General features: G+C 45.8%; 1 pseudogene; it reads right to left on the reverse strand.

Annotated features, from left to right (window-relative positions):
- Positions 1 to 12563: 12563 nt before the first annotated feature.
- LOC123751617 (serine-arginine protein 55-like) lies at positions 12564 to 13952 on the reverse strand (annotated as a pseudogene).
- Between the last annotated feature and the right edge of the window lie 7173 nt (positions 13953 to 21125).

Raw genomic sequence — 21125 nt, forward strand, 5'->3', positions numbered from 1 at the left:
TGCGGCGGGCGGACCGTGGCGGCTTTGGCGGCGGTGGTGGACAGTGGCGGCGGCGGGCGGACAGTGGCGGCGGCGGGCGGACAGTGGCGGCGGCGGGCGAACAGTGGCGGCGGCGGGCGGACAGTGGTGGCGGCGGGCGGACAGTGGTGGCGGCGGGCGGACAGTGGAGGCGGCGGGCGGACAGTGGAGGCGGCGGGCGGACAGTGGAGGCGGCGGGCGGACAGTGGAGGCGGCGGGCGGACAGTGGTGGCGGCGGGCGGACAGTGGTGGCGGCGGGCGGACAGTGGTGGCGGTGGCAGACAGTGGTGGCGGTGGCGGACAGTGGCGGCGGTGGCGGACAGTGACGGCGGTGGCGGACAGTGACGGCGGTGGCGGACAGTGGCGGCGGTGGCGGACAGTGGCGGCGGTGGCGGACACTGGCGGCTGTGTCTGGCGGTGGTGGCGGCGTCTGTGATGAGTGGTGGCGGCTGGCGGTGGTGGGTGGTGGCGGCGGCGGTGGTGGTGGGTGGTGGTGGTGGCGGCGGCGGCTGGTGGTGGTGGGTGGTGGCGGCGATGGTGGTGGGTGGTGGTGGCGGCGGCGGCTGGTGGTGGTGGTGGGTGGTGGCGGCGGGTGGTGGGTGGCGGCGGCGGCTGGTGGTGGTGGGTGGTGGCGGCGGGTGGTGGCGGCTGTGGTGGGTGGTGGCGGGCGGTGGCGGGCGGTGGCGGGCGGTGGCGGGCGGCGGCGGCTGTGGTGGGTGGTGACGATCGGCGGTGGGGGGGGCTGGTGGCGGCTGGCGGTGGGTGGTGGCGGGTGGCGGGTGGTGGTGGGTGGTGGCGGCTGGTGGTGGGTGGTGGCGGCGGCGGCGGCGGCGGTGATGGGTGGTGGCGGCGGCGGTGGTGGTGGTGGGTGGTGGTGGCGGCGGCGGTGATGGGTGGTGGCGGCGGCGGTGGTGGTGGGTGGTGGTGGCGGCGGCGGTGATGGGTGGTGGCGGCGGTGGCTGGTGGTGGTGGGTGGTGGCGGCGGCGGGTGGCGGTGGTGGGCGGGTGGCGGCTGGTGGTGGGTGGTGGCGGCGGGTGGTGAGTGGCGGTGGTGGGTGGCGGGTGGTGGCGGGTGGCGGCGGGTGGTGAGTGGCGGTGGTGGGTGGCGGTGGCTGGTGGCGGCTGGTGGCGGGTGGTGGCGGGTGGTGGCGGGTGGCGGCTGGTGGTGGGTGGTGGCGGGTGGCGGCTGGTGGTGGGTGGTGGCGGGTGGCGGCTGGTGGTTTGTGGTGGCGGGTGGCGGCTGGAGGTGGGTGGCGGGTGGCGGCGGGTGGTGGGTGGTGGCGGCGGGTGGTGAGTGGCGGTGGTGGGTGGCGGTGGCTGGTGGCGGGTGGAGGCTGGTGGTGGGTGGTGGCGGCTGGTGGTGAGTGGTGGCGGGTGGCGGCTGGTGGTGGGTGGTGGCGGCGGCGGCGGTGATGGGTGGTGGCGGCGGCGGTGGTGGTGGGTGGTGGTGGCGGCGGCGGTGATGGGTGGTGGCGGCGGCGGTGGTGGTGGGTGGTGGTGGTGGCGGCGGCGGTGATGGGTGGTGGCGGCGGTGGTGGTGGGTGGTGGTGGCGGCGGCGGCTGGTGGTGGTGGGTGGTGGTGGTGGGTGGTGGCGGCGGGTGGCGGTGGTGGGTGGCGGTGGTGGGTGGCGGTGGCTGGTGGTGGGTGGTGGCGGCGGGTGGTGAGTGGCGGTGGTGGGTGGCGGTGGCTGGTGGCGGGCGGCGGCTGGTGGCTGGTGGCGGGTGGTGGCGGGTGGCGGCTGGTGGTGGGTGGTGGCGGCGGGCGGACAGTGGCGGCGGCGGGCGGACAGTGGCGGCGGCGGGCGAACAGTGGCGGCGGCGGGCGGACATTGGTGGCGGCGGGCGGACAGTGGTGGCGGCGGGCGGACAGTGGAGGCGGCGGGCGGACAGTGGAGGCGGCGGGCGGACAGTGGAGGCGGCGGGCGGACAGTGGAGGCGGCGGGCGGACAGTGGTGGCGGCGGGCGGACAGTGGTGGCGGCGGGCGGACAGTGGTGGCGGTGGCAGACAGTGGTGGCGGTGGCGGACAGTGGCGGCGGTGGCGGACAGTGACGGCGGTGGCGGACAGTGGCGGCGGTGGCGGACAGTGGCGGCGGTGGCGGACACTGGCGGCTGTGTCTGGCGGTGGTGGCGGCGTCTGTGATGAGTGGTGGCGGCTGGCGGTGGTGGGTGGTGGCGGCGGCGGTGGTGGTGGGTGGTGGTGGTGGCGGCGGCGGCTGGTGGTGGTGGGTGGTGGCGGCGATGGTGGTGGGTGGTGGTGGCGGCGGCGGCTGGTGGTGGTGGTGGGTGGTGGCGGCGGGTGGTGGGTGGCGGCGGCGGCTGGTGGTGGTGGGTGGTGGCGGCGGGTGGTGGCGGCTGTGGTGGGTGGTGGCGGGCGGTGGCGGGCGGTGGCGGGCGGTGGCGGGCGGCGGCGGCTGTGGTGGGTGGTGACGATCGGCGGTGGGGGGGGCTGGTGGCGGCTGGCGGTGGGTGGTGGCGGGTGGCGGGTGGTGGTGGGTGGTGGCAGCTGGTGGTGGGTGGTGGCGGCGGCGGCGGCGGTGATGGGTGGTGGCGGCGGCGGTGGTGGTGGTGGGTGGTGGTGGCGGCGGCGGTGATGGGTGGTGGTGGTGGCGGCGGCGGTGATGGGTGGTGGCGGCGGCGGTGGTGGTGGGTGGTGGTGGCGGCGGCGGTGATGGGTGGTGGCGGCGGTGGTTGGTGGTGGTGGGTGGTGGCGGCGGCGGGTGGCGGTGGTGGGCGGGTGGCGGCTGGTGGTGGGTGGTGGCGGCGGGTGGTGAGTGGCGGTGGTGGGTGGCGGGTGGTGGCGGGTGGCGGCGGGTGGTGAGTGGCGGTGGTGGGTGGCGGTGGCTGGTGGCGGCTGGTGGCGGGTGGTGGCGGGTGGTGGCGGGTGGTGGCGGGTGGCGGCTGGTGGTGGGTGGTGGCGGGTGGCGGCTGGTGGTGGGTGGTGGCGGGTGGCGGCTGGTGGTGGGTGGTGGCGGGTGGCGGCTGGAGGTGGGTGGCGGGTGGCGGCGGGTGGTGGGTGGTGGCGGCGGGTGGTGAGTGGCGGTGGTGGGTGGCGGTGGCTGGTGGCGGGTGGAGGCTGGTGGTGGGTGGTGGCGGGTGGCGGCTGGTGGTGAGTGGTGGCGGGTGGCGGCTGGTGGTGGGTGGTGGCGGCGGCGGCGGTGATGGGTGGTGGCGGCGGCGGTGGTGGTGGGTGGTGGTGGCGGCGGCGGTGATGGGTGGTGGCGGCGGCGGTGGTGGTGGGTGGTGGTGGTGGCGGCGGCGGTGATGGGTGGTGGCGGCGGTGGTGGTGGGTGGTGGTGGCGGCGGCGGCTGGTGGTGGTGGGTGGTGGTGGTGGGTGGTGGCGGCGGGTGGCGGTGGTGGGTGGCGGTGGCTGGTGGCGGCTGGTGGTGGGTGGTGGCGGCGGGTGGTGAGTGGCGGTGGTGGGTGGCGGTGGCTGGTGGCGGGCGGCGGCTGGTGGCTGGTGGCGGGTGGTGGCGGGTGGCGGCTGGTGGTGGGTGGTGGCGGCTGGTGGTGGGTGGTGGCGGGTGGTGGCGGGTGGCGGCTGGTGGTGGCGGGTGGCGGCGGGTGGTGGGTGGTGGCGGCGGGTGGTGAGTGGCGGTGGTGGGTGGCGGTGGCTGGTGGCGGGTGGTGGTGGGTGGTGGCGGGTGGCGGCTGGTGGTGGGTGGTGGCGGGTGGCGGCTGGTGGTGGGTGGTGGCGGGTGGCGGCTGGTGGTGGGTGGTGGCGGCTGGTGGTGGGTGGCGGCGGGTGGCGGCTGGTGGTGGGTGGCGGGTGGCGGCGGGTGGCGGGTGGCGGCGGGTGGCGGCTGGTGGTGGGTGCCGGCGGGTGGCGGCTGGTGGTGGGTGGCGGCTGGTGGTGGTGGGTGGCGGCTGGTGGTGGTGGGTGGCGGCTGGTGGTGGCGGGTGGCGGCGGGTGGTGGGTGGCGGGTGGCAGCGGGTGGCGGCTGGTGGCGGGTGGCGGCTGGTGGTGGGTGGCGGCTGGTGGTGGGTGGTGGGTGGTGGTGGGTGGTGGCTGGTGGTGGGTGGTGGTGGGTGGTGGCGGGTGGCGGCTGGTGGCGGCTGGTGGTGGGTGGCGGGTGGTGGTGGGTGGCGGGTGGCGGCTGGTGGTGGGCGGCGGGTGGCGGCTGGTGGCGGCCGGGTGGGACACACCCTTCACCACTGAAGGTCTGAGAACAACTAACCATATGTCTCTCTCACCCACCAGCCCAGTGTTGCCAGCTCGCGCTCTCAAAATGTTTCCTTCAAAGATTGTATATTATCTTTGAACAACAAGTTTGATTATCAAGGAAATAATGCATATATTATTGTCACATTAATACTGTGCAATATCTTATTACATTCTTGCTAAATAATTATAATTTGAAACAGGACAAAAAATCCAACATATATATAAAAACCAACATTAGAGATCATGAGGCCTAGGCCTCGCCTGTGACCACACATCCTGCCTCCCTGGCCTGCTACACTCACACACCTCACACTCTTAACTCTCTCATAATCACTCTCACTCTCTTACTCTGTCACTCTTACTCTCTGTCACTCTTACTCTCTGTCACTCTTACTCTCTGTCACTCTTACTCTGTCACTCTTACTCTCTGTCACTCTTACTCTGTCACTCTTACTCTGTCACTCTTACTCTGTCACTCTTACTCTCTGTCACTTACTCTCTGTCACTCTTACTCTCTGTCACTCTTACTCTCTGTCACTCTTACTCTCTGTCACTCTTACTCTCTGTCACTCTTACTCTCTGTCACTCTTACTCTCTGTCACTCTTACACAGTCATTCTTACTCACTCTCAGTCACCCTTACCCATTCATACTCACTCTCTCTCTTACTCTCATAATCTTACTCTCAATTACTCTTACTCTCAATTACTCTTACTCTCAATCACTCTTACTCCCAATCACTCCTACTCCCAATCACTCCTACTCTCAATCACTCCTACTCTCATTCTTACTCTTACTCCTACTCCCAATCACTCTTACTCTCAATCACTCTTATTCTCATTCTTACTCTTACTCTCACTCTTACTCTTACTCCCAATCACTCTTACTCCCAATCACTCTTACTCTCAATCACTCTTACTCTCAATCACTCTTACTCTCACTCTTACTCTTACTCCCAATCACTCTTACTCCCAATCACTCTTACTCTCAATCACTCTTACTCTCAATCACTCTTACTCTCATTCTTACTCTTACTCACTCTTACTCTCAATCACTCTTATTCTCATTCTTACTCCTACTCCCAATCACTCTTACTCTCAATCACTCTTACTCCCAATCACTCTTACTCTCAATCACTCTTACTCTCAATCACTCTTACTCTCAATCACTCTTACTCTCATTCTTACTCTTACTCACTCTTACTCTCAATCACTCTTATTCTCATTCTTACTCCTACTCCCAATCACTCTTACTCCCAATCATTCTTACTCTCAATCACTCTTACTCCCAATCACTCTTACTCTCAATCACTCTTACTCTCAATCACTTTTACTTTCAATCACTCTTACTCTAACTCTCAATCACTCTTACTCTCACTCTAACTCTCAATCACTCTTACGCACTATTACTCACTCTTTCTCTCAGTCATCCTTACTCACTCTTACTCTGTCACTCTTACTCTCTGTCACTCTTAATCTCTGTCACTCTTACTCTCTGTCACTCTTACTCTCTGTCACTCTTACTCTCTGTCACTCTTACTCTCTGTCACTCTTACTCTCTGTCACTCTTACTCTCTATCACTCTTACTCTGTCATTCTTACTCTGTCACTCTTACTCACTCTCAGTCACCCTTACCCATTCATACTCACTCTCTCACTCTTACTCTCATACTCTTACTCGCATACTCTTACTCTCAATTACTCTTACTCTCAATCACTCTTACTCCCAATCACTCCTACTCCCAATCACTCCTACGCTCAATCACTCCTACTCTCATTCATACTCTTACTCTTACTCCCAATCACTCGTACTCTCAATCACTCTTATTCTCATTCTTACTCTTACTCTCACTCATACTCCCAATCACTCTTACTCCCAATCACTCTTACTCTCAATCACTCTTACTCTCAATCACTCTTACTCTCAATCACTCATACTCTCAATCACTCTTACTCTCATTCTTACTCTTACTCTCAATCACTCTTATTCTCATTCTTACTCTCACTCTATCTCCTACTCCCAATCACTCTTACTCCCAATCACTCTTACTCCCAATCACTCTTACTCTCAATCACTCTTACTCTCAATCACTCTTACTCTCAATCACTCTTACTCTCACTAACTCTCAATCACTCTTACTCTCACTCTAACTCTCAATCACTCTTACTCTCATACTCACCCTTACTCTCAATCACTTTACTCTCACTCTTACTCATTCTGTCACCCTTACTCTCACTCTTACTCACTCTCAGTCACTCTTACTTATACTCACTCTTACTCACACTTACACACTCTCTGGCACTCTCACTCACCTTCAGTCACTCTTACTCACTCTTACCCACTCTCGCTCACTCTTACTCACTCTAGTTAATAAGAACACGCCAATATAAGACAACAAAACGTTTTCAGATTCTTTCTCACCACTTTCCAGCAACTTTTATAATTTATATAAATTATCTTAGGGAATAATACATAAATTATATATTTAAACATGATATAGTGTTTAGTGGAATGCATAAGGAGTCAAATTGTGTTAAAAAGAGCGATTTTTAGAAAATTTGGAAAACTACTTTTTTCTGTTCATATTATAACTAAATGGATTTTAAAGGTTTCAATCAGCCAATTTATATCATTCACAATTTATTAATGAATTTTACAAAAAAACACCATAAATTTTATATTTAAACATGTAAAAACTATTTGTTTTACATTTGGAAGAAAATAATTGTAGAAAAACTATTTATAATTAAACCTTTGTGTTTGGATTTTTTGAGTAAAAGTTTCTCAAAGGCTCTCCTGCACCATTCTCAATGCAAATCATTCCCACACCTATGGGAAGAGATAGGCGAACGTTGTGTAGATGATTTGTGTTTGCTGGGAATGGAGTCAAGTCAGAGTGGGAAAATGTTGTAAGTGGGGTCCCAGGCTCTGTCCTGGGACCTCTGTTGTTTATAATATATATCAATGATTTAGATTCAGGTTTGAGTAGCAACATTTGCAAATTTGCCGATGATACGAAAATCGGTAGGGAAATTAATTCGGAGGACTCACTATCACTTCAAGTTGATCTAGATAGGGTTTTGAATTAGTCGAAGGATTGGCAGATGCAGTTTAATGCTGATAAATGTAAAGTTCTGAGGTTAGGTAATGATGATAGGGTTACAAGATACGAGCTAGATGGTGTTGAGATTGCGAAGTCGAATTGCGAAAGGGATCTGGGAGTTATGATTAGTAAGAATTTAAAACAAAAGGATCAATGCATAAATGTTCGTAATAAGGCAAATCGGACACTTGGATTTATTAATCGCAGCGTTAATAACAAGACACCTGGTGTGGTTCTCAATCTATATCTTGCTCTAGTTAGGCCCCATTTAGATTATGCAGTTCAGTTTTGGTCGCCATATTATAGAATGGATATAAATTCACTTGAACTATAAATTCACTTGAATTCACTACGTGTCCAGCGTAGGATGACTAAGTTAATTCCCCAAATTAGAAATCTTTCATATGAAGAAAGATTAACAAAGCTAAAGTTGCATTCACTGGAAAGGCAAAGAGTTAGGGGTGACATGATAGAGGTTTACAAGTGGGTGAATGGACATAACAAAGGGGATATTAAAAGCATCAACACAAGACAGAACACGAAACAATGGGTATAAATTGGATAAGTTTAGATTTAGGAAAGACTTGGGTAAATACTGGTTCAGTAACAGGGTTGTTGATTTGTGGAACCAATTGCCGCGTAACATTGTGGAGGTGGGGTCCCTCGATTGTTTCAAGCATGAGTTGGACATGTATATGAGTGGGATTGGGTGGTTATAAATAGGAGCTGCCTCGTATGGGCCAATAGGCCTTCTGCAGTTGCCTTTGTTCTTATGTTCTTAATTAATTGATGATTGCTTTCTTACGCAACACATTAAGGAACCAACACGGGAAAATAATATTTTAGATTTAGTGTTAACTAACAGGGAAACACAAATTAATGACATCGAAATAGGGAGTGAGCAAGGGAACAGTAATCACAAAGAAATCAGATTTAGCATAGAATGGAATAGACCTGTAGGAGAAAATTCTGTTAAAGTGCCAGATTTTCGAAAAGCTGATTTTAATAGCCTAAAAAAAATTTTTGGTCAAATTAATTGGAAAGTCTTGGGTATGGGGTGTGGGCCGGTCTTGGAGCGAGACATGAACCCAGCGATAGGTGACGTAAATGGGGATTTCGATGTGGATTCAATATATAACTTATTTAAGAATATTCTAAAAAAAGCACAGGAACGTAGTATACCATACAAATTGAATAGATCGAATACTGATGACCCAAAGTGGATAACAAAGAATTTGAAGAACCTTATAGGTAAAAACAGAGCTTGGTATAAAAAGGATTAAAAATGGGGAGGTCACTTTAGAACAGGAATTCGTACAACTGGTTAGAAATGTTAAAAAAGAGATAAGGAAAGCAAACAGAAACTATGAAGTTCGCATAGCAGGTCAAGCAAAGACAAATCCTAAAGGTTTTTTTCAGTTATATCGTACTAAGACTAGGGAAAAGATAGGTCCATTAAAAACTGAGACAGGTCAAATAACAGATAGTGATGAAGAGATGAGTAGTATTTTTAATAAATATTTTGTATCTGTATTTACTAAAGAGGAACTTAACAATATGCCTTCAGCCGAACAAGTCTATGTGGGTGGGGACGAGGACAGATTGACGAGTTTAGCAGTTACCAGGGAGGATGTTCTTAAACAAATAGTAAAACTCAAACCAAACAAATCCCCAGGGCCGGATGAAGTGTTTGCCAGGGTGCTTAAAGAATGCAAACAGGAGCTTTGTGACGCACTGTCAACCATATTTAATAAATCAATAGAGTCAGGCAGAGTGCCAGAGTTTTGGAAAGTTGCTAACGTGATACCAGTTTTTAGGAAAGGAGATAGATCACTTGCGTCTAACTATCAACCAATTAGCCTAACGTCTATTGTGGGAAAGTTACTCGAATCTATAATAGCAAATAAAATTCGTCTTCATCTTGAAAAACATAAATTAATAATTGAGTCGCAACATGGTTTTATAAATGGCCGTTCATGTTTAACAAATTTGTTATCTTTTTATTCTAGCGTTGGTGAGGCAGTTGATAGTGGTAAGGATTGCGATGTTGTGTACCTTGACTTTAGCAAAGCTTTTGATACAGTGCCACATGAAAGACTGATTAAAAAGATAGAGTCTCATGGTAATGGGGGTGCTATATTAAGCTGGATTAGAGCATGCTATACCAAAGGAAACAGAGAGTTAGAATAAATGGAGTCAAGTCAGAGTGGGAAAATGTTGTAAGTGGGGTCCCAGGCTCTGTCCTGGGACCTCTGTTGTTTATAATATATGTCAATGATTTAGATTCAGGTTTGAGTAGCAACATTTGCAAATTTGCCGATGATACGAAAATCGGTAGGGAAATTAATTCGGAGGACTCACTATCACTTCAAGTTGATCTAGATAGGATTTTGAAATGGTCGAAGGATTGGCAGATGCAGTTTAATGCTGATAAATGTAAAGTTCTGAGGTTGGGTAATGATGATAGGGTTACAAGATACGAGCTAGATGGTGTTGAGATTGCGAAGTCGAATTGCGAAAGGGATCTGGGAGTTATGATTAGTAAGAATTTAAAACAAAAGGATCAATGCATAAATGTTCGTAATAAGGCATATCGGACACTTGGATTTATTAATCGCAGCATTAGTAACAAGACACCTGGTGTGGTTCTTAAGCTATATCTTGCTCTAGTTAGGCCCCATTTAGATTATGCAGTTCAGTTTTGGTCGCCATATTATAGAATGTATATAAATTCACTTGAACGTGTCCAGCGTAGGATGACTAAGTTAATTCCTCAAATTAGAAATCTTTCATATGAAGAAAGATTAACAAAGCTTAAGTTGCATTCACTGGAAAGGTGTTAGGGGTGACATAATAGAGGTTTACAAGTGGGTGAATGGACATAGCAAAGGGGATATTAATAGGGTATTAAAAGTATCAACACAAGAAAGAACACGACACAATGGGTATAAATTGGATAAGTTTAAATTTAGGAAAGACTTGGGTAAATACTGGTTCAGTAACAGGGTTGTTGATTTGTGGAACCAATTACCGCGTAACGTGCTGGAGGTGGGGTCCCTCGATTGTTTCAAGCGCGGGTTGGACAAGTATATGAGTGGGATTGGGCGGTTATATATAGGAGCTGCCTCGTATGGGCCAATAGGCCTTCTGCAGTTACCTTTGTTCTTATGTTCCTGATTTGTGGAACCAATTGCCCTGTAACGTGGTGGAGGTGGGGTCCCTCGATTGTTTCAAGCGCGGGTTGGACAAGTATATGAGTGGGATTGGGTGGTTATATATAGGAACTGCCTCGTATGGGCCAATAGGTCTTCTGCAGTTACTTATGTTCTTTTGTGGTCCCTCGATTGTTTCAAGAGCGGGTTGGACAAGTATATGAGTGGGATTGGGTGGTTATAGATAGGAGCTGCCTCGTATGGGCCAATAGGCCTTCTGCAGTTACCTTTGTTCTTATGTTCTTAAACTACCAAGTTAGCATAGCAGGGCAAGCGGATACAAATCCTAAAGGTTTTTTTCAGTTATATCGAATTAAGACTAGGGAAAGGATAGGTCCATTAAAAATTGAGAATTTTTTGAGGATAATAATTTTAATACGGATAATGACAAGGAGATGAGTAGTATTTTTAATAAATATTTTATATCTGTATTTTCTAAAGAGGAACTTAACAATATGCCTTCAGCCGAACAAATATATGTGGGTGGGGACGAGGGCAGGTTGACTAGTATAGCAGTTACCAGGGAGGATGTAATTAAACAAATACTAAAACTAAAACCAAACAAATCCCCAGGGCTGGAAGAAGTGTTTGCCAGGGTGCTTAAAGAATGCAAAGAAGAGCTTTCCGAGCCTCTGTCTTCCATATTTAATAAATCAATAGAGTTAGGTAGAGTGATGTCACTGTAGTCATGGAAGGTAGCTAATGTTGTTCCAATTTTTAAGAAAGGAGATAAATCACTTGCGTCAAACTATCGGCCAATTAGCCTAACGTCTATTGTGGGAAAGTTACTTGAATCGATAATTGCAAACACATTTCGCATTCATCTTGAAAAACATAAATTAATAAATGAGTCATAACATGGTTTTACAAATGGCAGTTCATGTTTAGCAAATTTGCTATCATTATATTCCAGCATAGTTGAGGCAGTTGATAGTGGTAAGGATTATGATGTTGTGTACCTTTTCTTTAGCAAAGCTTTTGATACAGTGCCACATGAAAGACTGATTAAAAAAATAGAGGCTCATGGTATTGGGGGTGCTATATTTAAGTTGGATTAGGGCATGGCTATTCCAAAGGAAACAGAGTTAGTATAAATATCACTTCAAGTTGATCTAAATAGGGTTTTGAAATGGTAAAAAAAAAACACTGGGATAGTATTGCATGAATTAAATAAGGTACCCCTTATTATCCTGCAAAATTTAATTGCATTAATATTATACAATCGGTATCTCGAATGCCCTACTTTATACATAACAGAAATTGGTATACAGGCATATATATTATCCTCAATATCCTTCCAGTACCATAAAGGTTAAGACATACCTCGGCTACGTCAATAGTAACCACTATGAAAAACCTTCAGTAAACAAAAATTAGTTACAAAATGTATTTAAACAGATATGAAGTTTTTCCTCCCGGGACTAACAATGACTTGCTCAGATTTCATAATTATGGCCAATTATCAAGATATTTAATAACACACGAGACTTCATGGACGGCACAATCCCATGATGCCTAAAAAGCTTTGCGTTATGCATTAAACTCTTCACTTGTAGCGAATTAAATTATTAGTAAATTTATGGGGCAAATTATTCTATAATTTCCATGATAGACAGATGCACTATTCCACATCTATACTACAGTGAATTGTTTGGCATTTTCTTTAAGTTTATTTCATTAATCCATCTTAACCAACCCATCCTCTCACCTAATACTACTGTACATAGCAGTTTTAACAGAATTGATCTGTTAAAAACGAGAGGCATTAGTAAAAATTAAAGTAACATAATAGTGACACTTTTTAAGCCTTGGTCTTGATAGGTTAGGTGGGTTGCTTAGGTTCTGAAGATTCAGGTTAGGTAAATTTAAAGAAAATAACCGACGCTATGGATCTTCAATAATTCCTTCGGCACAACAACGATTAGCTTGCTCCGAACTTCAAATTGTCAATTTATTTATCTTGGCAAATGAAAGAAATATGCAAGAAATTAAAATTCCTTTAATTTGAGAAAAAATACAAAACCCTCCTAAACTACATCCTTAATAAAAACTCTTAATTAACCTTAATAAATTACACAGTGGGTGTAATTTTTAAGAATTCACACAAATCTCAACCCAGTTTCAATGGGGTGTAGAAAAAGCAGCTGTACTAATGTGCTCTAATATGATGCGAACTATTTTACATTAGCTTGTGTGTGCATGTTCATTACTTTCATATTCTATAATAACAGGCTCCCTGGGGAACAACAAGTATACTGAACATTGCAGATTAGAGGTTTTTCTTTATACGGACTGAAAATCAATCTCACTGCCAAGATAATGGCAATAATGACTGGTTCGTTCTTCGATGCCTAGGAGGAAAATCTTTCAAATGTCAATCTTATAATGTATTTAACATTAAAAATATATAATTCCTGTGTAGCCAAGGACTTTAAAAATGCTGGGAAATATACATCATTTTAATCTGAGAGATGATCATCCAATTGTACTGAGAGCAGATACATAATCCACAACCACAGTAAGACTCTGATCTACTTTTCTTCTTCGGAATCGGTCTCTGCTGCTGCAGATTTTGAGCGACTACGTGATTTTCTCTTCTCTGAGGTAGGGCTTGGGAACGAGACCTGGATCTTGATCTTGACTTGGACCTCTCTGAGCCTGACCTTGATCTTGAGCGAGAGCCAGACTTTGAACGTGACTTGGACTTTGAGCGGCGTTTCTTGCTGTGGCCACCACTCCTTGAAAGAGAGCGGCTGTGAGAACGGGAGTGGGAGCGCGACCTGGAACGAGTACGTGATTGTGAACGAGATCTCGATCGCGAGGATGATCTTGACCTGGATCTGGATCTAGAACTCCTCGATTTCGATTCATCTACAAGATGAATACGTCTTCCATGTAGTTCCTTGCCATCTAATCTGTGAAGGGCATTCTTCATGTCTGCATAGGTAGCAAATTCCACCACACCTTCATTTCTTCGGTATTCGTGCGCGGCTGCGTACGTGACCTCACCAGCTTGGCGCATAAAATCTTTGAGATCCTGCCAGGACACTACTAGAGAGGTTCTCAACAGTTAGACGGTAATCTGTTCGGGCAGCCATGCCAAATCGACTGGAATGAAATTCTCTTGGTGGTGGTGCCCGAGGCCAGCGCATCCATGGAGCAGAACGTGCCTTCTCGACTGTTACTCTTCCACCAAGAAGCTCTTTTCCATTCATCTCGTAGACAGCATCATCTGCATCACGGTCATCGTCAAACTCCACAAAACCAAAGCCATTCTTGATAACAATGTCCCTTAAGCTGCCATATGATCTGAAGAATCTGTCAAGATCCCTCTCCCCAACACGGTAGCTGAGTCCACCAACATACACGCGAGTGCCTACCATGGCGTTTCGGAATTCACTTCATAAACGGAAGTTTGTATGGCGGTGTGGAGCTAGTACTCCTGCAGGCTGCGTGTCACTGTGGGACTGGGACGCTTTTAAAACCCTATTAGTATCCCCTTTGTTATGTCCATTCACCCACTTGTAAACCTCTATCATGTCACCCCTAACTCTTCGCCTTTCCAGTGAATTCAACTTAAGCTTTGTTAATCTTTCTTCATATGAAAGATTTCTAATTTGGGGAATTAACTTAGTCATCCTATGCTGGACACGTTCAAGTGAATTTATATCCATTGTATAATATGGCGACCAAAACTGAACTGCATAATCTAAATGGGGCCTAACTAGAGCAAGATATAGCTTGAGAACCACACCAGGTGTATTGTTACTAACGCTGCGATTAATAAATCCAAGTGTCCGATTTGCCTTATTACGAACATTTATGCATTGATCCTTTTGTTTTAAATTCTTACTAATCATAACTCCCAGATCCCTTTCACAATCCGACTTCGCAATCTCAACACCATTTAGCTTGTATCTTGAAACCCTATCATCATTACCTAACCTCAGAACTTTACATTTATCAGCATTAAACTGCATCTGCCAATCCTTCGACCATTTCAAAACCCTATCTAGATCAACTTGAAGTGATAGTGAGTCCTCCTCCGAATTAATTTCCCTACCGATTTTCATGTCATCGGCAAATTTGCAAATGTTGCTACTCAAACCTGAATCTAAATCATTTATATATATTATAAACAACAGAGGTCCCAGGACAGAGCCTTGAGGCACTCCACTTACAACATTTTCCCACTCCGACTTGACTCCATATATACTAACTCTCTGTTTCCTTTGGTATAGCCATGCCCTAATCCATCTTAATATAGCACCCCCAATACCATGAGTCTCTATCTTTTTAATCAGTCTTTCATGTGGCACTGCATCAAAAGCTTTGCTAAAGTCAAGGTACACAGCATCACAGTCCTTACCACTATCAACTGCCTCAACTATGCTAGAATAAAAAGATAACAAATTTGTTAAACATGAACGGCGATTTATAAAACCATGTTGCGATTCAATTATTAATTTATGTTTTTCAAGATGAAGACGAATTTTATTTGCTATTATAGATTCGAGTAACTTTCCCACAATAGACGTTAGGCTAATTGGTCGATAGTTAGACGCAAGTCATCTATCTCCTTTCTTAAAAACTGGTATCACATTAGCAACTTTCCAAAACTCTGGCACTCTGCCTGACTCTATTGATTTATTAAATATGGTTGACAGTGGGTCACAAACCTCCTCTTTGCATTCTTTAAGCACCCTGGCAAACACTTCATCCGGCCCTGGGGATTTGTTTGGTTTGAGTTTTACTATTTGTTTAAGAACATCCTCCCTGGTAACTGCTAAACTCGTCAACCTGTCCTCGTCCCCACCCATATAGACTTGTTCGGCTGAAGGCATATTGTTAAGTTCCTCTTTAGTAAATACAGATACAAAATATTTATTAAAAATACTACTCATCTCTTCATCACTATCTGTTATTTGACCTGTCTCAGTTTTTAATGGACCTATCCTTTCCCTAGTCTTAGTACGATATAACTGAAAAAAACCTTTAGGATTTGTCTTTGCTTGCCCTGCTATGCGAACTTCATAGTTTCTTTTTGCTTTCCTTATCACTTTTTTAACATTTCTAGCCAGTTGTACGAATTCCTGTTCTAAAGTGACCTCCCCATTTTTAATCCTTTTGTACCAAGCTCTCTTTTTACCTATAAGGTTCTTCAAATTCTTTGTTATCCACTTTGGGTCATTAGTATTCGATCTATTCAATTTGTATGGTATACTACGTTCCTGTGCTTTGTTTAGAATATTCTTAAATAAGTTATATATTGAATCCACATCGAAATCCCCATTTACGTCACCTATCGCTGGGTTCATGTCTCGCTCCAAGACCGGCCCCCACCCCATACCCAAGACTTACCAATCAATTTGACCCAAAAAATTTCTTAGGCTATTAAAATCAGCTTTACGAAAATCTGGCACTTTAACAGAATTTTCTCCTACAGGTCTATTCCATACTATGCTAAATCTGATTTCTTTGTGATCACTGTTCCCTAGCTCACTCCCTATTTCGATGTCATTAATTTGTGTTTCCCTGTTAGTTAACACTAAATTTATAGTTTACAGTATTCAACAGTCTCCGTGGTGTAGTGGTAAGACACTCGCCTGGCGTTCCGCCAGCGCTATGTCATGGGTTCGTATTCTGGCCGGGGAGGATTTACTGGGCGCAATTCCTTAACTGTAGCCTCTGTTTAACGCAACAGTAAAATGTGTACTTGGATGAAAAAACGATTCTTTGCGGCAGGGGATCGTATTCCAGGGACCTGCCGGAAACGCTACGCGTACTAGTGGCTGTACAAGAATGTAACAACTCTTGTATATATCTCAAAAAAAAAAAAATAAATCTAAAATATTATTTTCCCGTGTTGGTTTCTTAATGTGTTGCGTAAGAGAGCAATCGTCAATTAATTCAAGAAAATCTTCTGCTTCACTATTCCTTGTTTTGTTCAACCAGTTTATTCCACTAAAATTAAAGTCAACCATGACGTAAATATTGTTAGATCTAGATGCCCTAGATATTTCATCCCATAGATGCTTTGCTTCCATTCTGTCTAAATTTGGTGGCCTATATATAACTCCTATTATAATATTATTTGCTTTTTCGTATAATTCTATCCAAATAGTTTCTGTGTGTGGCTCAGTTTTGATTCCCTCTTTGAAACTACATTTCAAATTGTCCCTAACATATATGGCTACTCCCCCTCCTCGTCTAATATATCTATCTGTGTGAAATAGTTTAAATCCTTTTATTTGATATTCAGCTAATAGTTCTCTATTTTCTACATTCGTCCACGTTTCGGTAAGTGCAATAATATCTATTTTTTCTGTGCAGACAAGAGCATTTAATTCGTTAATTTTATTTCTTAGACTTCTACTGTTAGTGTAATATACCCTAAGTGAATTGTTATTTTGAGGCCCTTCTCTTTCCCTGATCATTTTCCCAATTCCTTTCTCCCACAAACACATACTTTTATTACCTCCTTCCTCCAAATCAATTCCCATACCTCCATCTACTAACAGTTTAAACCCAAACAAACACCTCTAACCACTTCTTCTAACTAGTTCGCAACAGCAACAACCCCAGCTCTCGATAGATGTACCCCATCACGAGCATACATTTCATTTATTTATTTATTTATTTTTATTTATTTATATATATACAAGAAGGTACATTGGGTTTGTGAGAATACATTGGATAGTACAGTATTTACATTTTTGTAAAGCCACTAGTACGCGCAGCGTTTCGGGCAGGTCCTTAATCTAGCAGATAATTTTAAGTAGGTAATTTCAATCAGAATTGATAAATGATAAAGATACATTACAAGAGAAAAATGAGATGAGAGAGATAAGTAAGTATATTAAAGCACATTGTTATATTAAAGCTCTGATTGATTACATTGACAGCTTGATTAGTAATTTAAACAAGATTAATAGACACCATACAGCAGATTGACAGCACATATAAGACAGCAATGATCACAATGGTAAAGATGTTCAGAATGGGTACATAAAGATTGGGAGACTGGGTAGCAAAAGATACAGATAACAAGATTTATAAACACCATACAACAGATTGGTTGTTTTGTCATAAATTACCCCAGATGTAAGGGGAGCTGTTATATTAGTCCATAGGTGATCCAGGGTAGTGGCAGATGTTTGAGTGACTCGGGTGGGCTTGGTGATTGTGGGGATTAGCATACAGGAGTGCATGCTGTTACGGAAATAGTCAACTTGAGGGTTGTTTTGAAGACCCAGGTCAATATTGAAATCATTTCTTCCATAGAAGAAATAGAAATAGAAATTTCTATTTAATTTCTATTTACTTAATTTCCATAGAAATTTCTTCCATAGAAGTGTTCCCAGTTGTCTATGAAAGATATTGCATTTGATTTGCAATATCTTTCCAGCCGGCAATTGACACCAAGTGCCCTCGACATCCATTCATTTCCCACTCCCTTTCTTGGAAGAATGCCACATATGATCGGGATTCCTCCCTTGCTCAATGGCTGTCCTGAATCTGTATTAGTTCCTCATGATAGAGTTACAAGATACGAGCTAGATGGTGTTGTGATTGCGAAGTCGGATTGCGAAAGGGATCTGGGAGTTATGATTAGTAAGAATTTAAAACAAAAGGATCAATGCATAAATGTTCGTAATAAGGCAAATCGGACACTTGGATTTATTAATCGCAGCGTTAGTAACAAGACACCTGGTGTGGTTCTCAAGCTATATCTTGCTCTAGTTAGGCCCCATTTAGATTATGCAGTTCAGTTTTGGTCGCCATATTATAGAATGGATATAAATTCACTTGAACGTGTCCAGCGTAGGATGACTAAGTTAATTCCCCAAATTAGAAATCTTTCATATGAAGAAAGATTAACAAAGCTTAAATTGCATTCACTGGAAAGGCGAAGAGTTAGGGGTGACATGATAGAGGTTTACAAGTGGATGAATGGACATAACCGGGGGGATATTAATAGGGTATTAAAAGTATCAACACAGGACAGAACACGAAACAATGGATATAAATTGGATAAGTTTAGATTTAGGAAAGACTTGGGTAAATACTGGTTCAGTAACAGGGTTGTTGATTTGTGGAACCAATTGCCGCGTAACATTGTGGAGGTGGGGTCCCTCGATTGTTTCAAGCACGGGTTGGACAAGTATATGAGTGGGATTGGGTGGTTATAGAATAGGAGCTGCCTCGTATGGGCCAATAGGCCTTCTGCAGTTACCTTTGTTCTTATGTTCTTATGTTCTCACTCCTAACTCGTCCAACATCATTACCCTGCACTAATACAAATAATGGGTTTGTTCCCATTTCCTGTCATAATATCATTCATGTTTCCAACAATATCACCAATTCCAGCTCCCGGATAGCAAACCCTTAATCTGTTCGTCCTATCTCTGGCACAAAACGTTCTGTTTAAATACCTCACCTGGGAATCTCCCACAACCAAAATTTGCTTCGATTCTCCCTTTTCCTTTCGAGCAGTTTGAGGGACCTACGCTTCAATGCTCCTCGTTACGTTGTCTTTGCCACCTCGTTGAACAACAGGTTCAACACAGCACTCATAAGAACATAAGAACATAAGAACAAAGGTAACTGCAGAAGGCCTATTGGCCCATACGAGGCAGCTCCTATTCTATAACCACCCAATCCCACTCATATACTTGTCCAACCCGTGCTTGAAACAATCGAGGGACCCCACCTCCACAATGTTACGCGGCAATTGGTTCCACAAATCAACAACCCTGTTACTGAACCAGTATTTACCCAAGTCTTTCCTAAATCTAAACTTATCCAATTTATATCCATTGTTTCGTGTTCTGTCCTGTGTTGATACTTTTAATACCCTATTAATATCCCCCCGGTTATGTCCATTCATCCACTTGTAAACCTCTATCATGTCACCCCTAACTCTTCGCCTTTCCAGTGAATGCAACTTAAGCTTTGTTAATCTTTCTTCATATGAAAGATTTCTAATTTGGGGAATTAACTTAGTCATCCTACGCTGGACACGTTCAAGTGAATTTATATACATTCTATAATATGGCGACCAAAACTGAACTGCATAATCTAAATGGGGCCTAACTAGAGCAAGATATAGCTTGAGAACCACACCAGGTGTCTTGTTACTAACGCTGCGATTAATAAATCCAAGTGTCCGATTTGCCTTATTACGAACATTTATGCATTGATCCTTTTGTTTTAAATTCTTACTAATCATAACTCCCAGATCCCTTTCGCAATCCGACTTCGCAATCACAACACCATCTAGCTCGTATCTTGTAACTCTATCATCATTACCTAACCTCAGAACTTTACATTTATCAGCATTAAACTGCATCTGCCAATCCTTTGACCATTTCAAAACCCTATCTAGATCAACTTGAAGTGATAGTGAGTCCTCCTCCGAATTAATTTCCCTACCGATTTTCGTATCATCGGCAAATTTGCAAATGTTGCTACTCAAACCTGAATCTAAATCATTTATATATATTATAAACAACAGAGGTCCCAGGACAGAGCCTTGAGGCACTCCACTTACAACATTTTCCCACTCTGACTTGATTCCATTTATACTAACTCTCTGTTTCCTTTGGTATAGCCATGCCCTAATCCAGCTTAATATAACACCCCCAATACCATGAGACTCTATTTTTTTAATCAGTCTTTCATGTGGCACTGTATCAAAAGCTTTGCTAAAGTCAAGGTATACAACATCGCAATCCTTACCACTATCAACTGCCTCAACAATGCTAGAATAAAAAGATAACAAATTTGTTAAACATGAACGGCCATTTATAAAACCATGTTGCGACTCAATTATTAATTTATGTTTTTCAAGATGAAGACGAATTTTATTTGCTATTATAGATTCGAGTAACTTTCCCACTATAGACGTTAGGCTAATAGGTCGATAGTTAGACGCAAGTGATCTATCTCCTTTCTTAAAAACTGGTATCACATTAGCAACTTTCCAAAACTCTGGCACTCTGCCTGACTCTATTGATTTATTAAATATGGTTGACAGTGGGTCACAAAGCTCCTCTTTGCATTCTTTAAGCACCCTAGCAAACACTTCATCCGGCCCTGGGGATTTGTTTGGTTTGAGTTTTACTATTTGTTTAAGAACATCCTCCCTGGTAACTGCTAAACTCGTCAACCTGTCCTCGTCCCCACCCACATAGACTTGTTCGGCTGAAGGCATATTGTTAAGTTCCTCTTTAGTAAATACAGATACAAAATATTTATTAAAAATACTACTCATCTCTTCATCACTATCTGTTATTTGACCTGTCTCAGTTTTTAATGGACCTATCCTTTCCCTAGTCTTAGTACGATATAACTGAAAAAACCCTTTAGGATTTGTCTTTGCTTGCCCTGCTATGCGAACTTCATAGTTTCTTTTTGCTTTCCTTATCTCTTTTTTAACATTTCTAACCAGTTGTACGAATTCCTGTTCTAAAGTGACCTCCCCATTTTTAATCCTTTTGTACCAAGCTCTGTTTTTACCTATAAGGTTCTTCAAATTCTTTGTTATCCACTTTGGGTCATTAGTATACGATCTATTCAATTTGTATGGTATACTACGTTCCTGTGCTTTGTTTAGAATATTCTTAA

The sequence above is a fragment of the Procambarus clarkii genome, unplaced genomic scaffold (genome assembly GCF_040958095.1).
Source record: "Procambarus clarkii isolate CNS0578487 unplaced genomic scaffold, FALCON_Pclarkii_2.0 HiC_scaffold_186, whole genome shotgun sequence".
In the NCBI taxonomy this organism is placed as follows: Eukaryota; Metazoa; Arthropoda; class Malacostraca; order Decapoda; family Cambaridae; genus Procambarus; species Procambarus clarkii.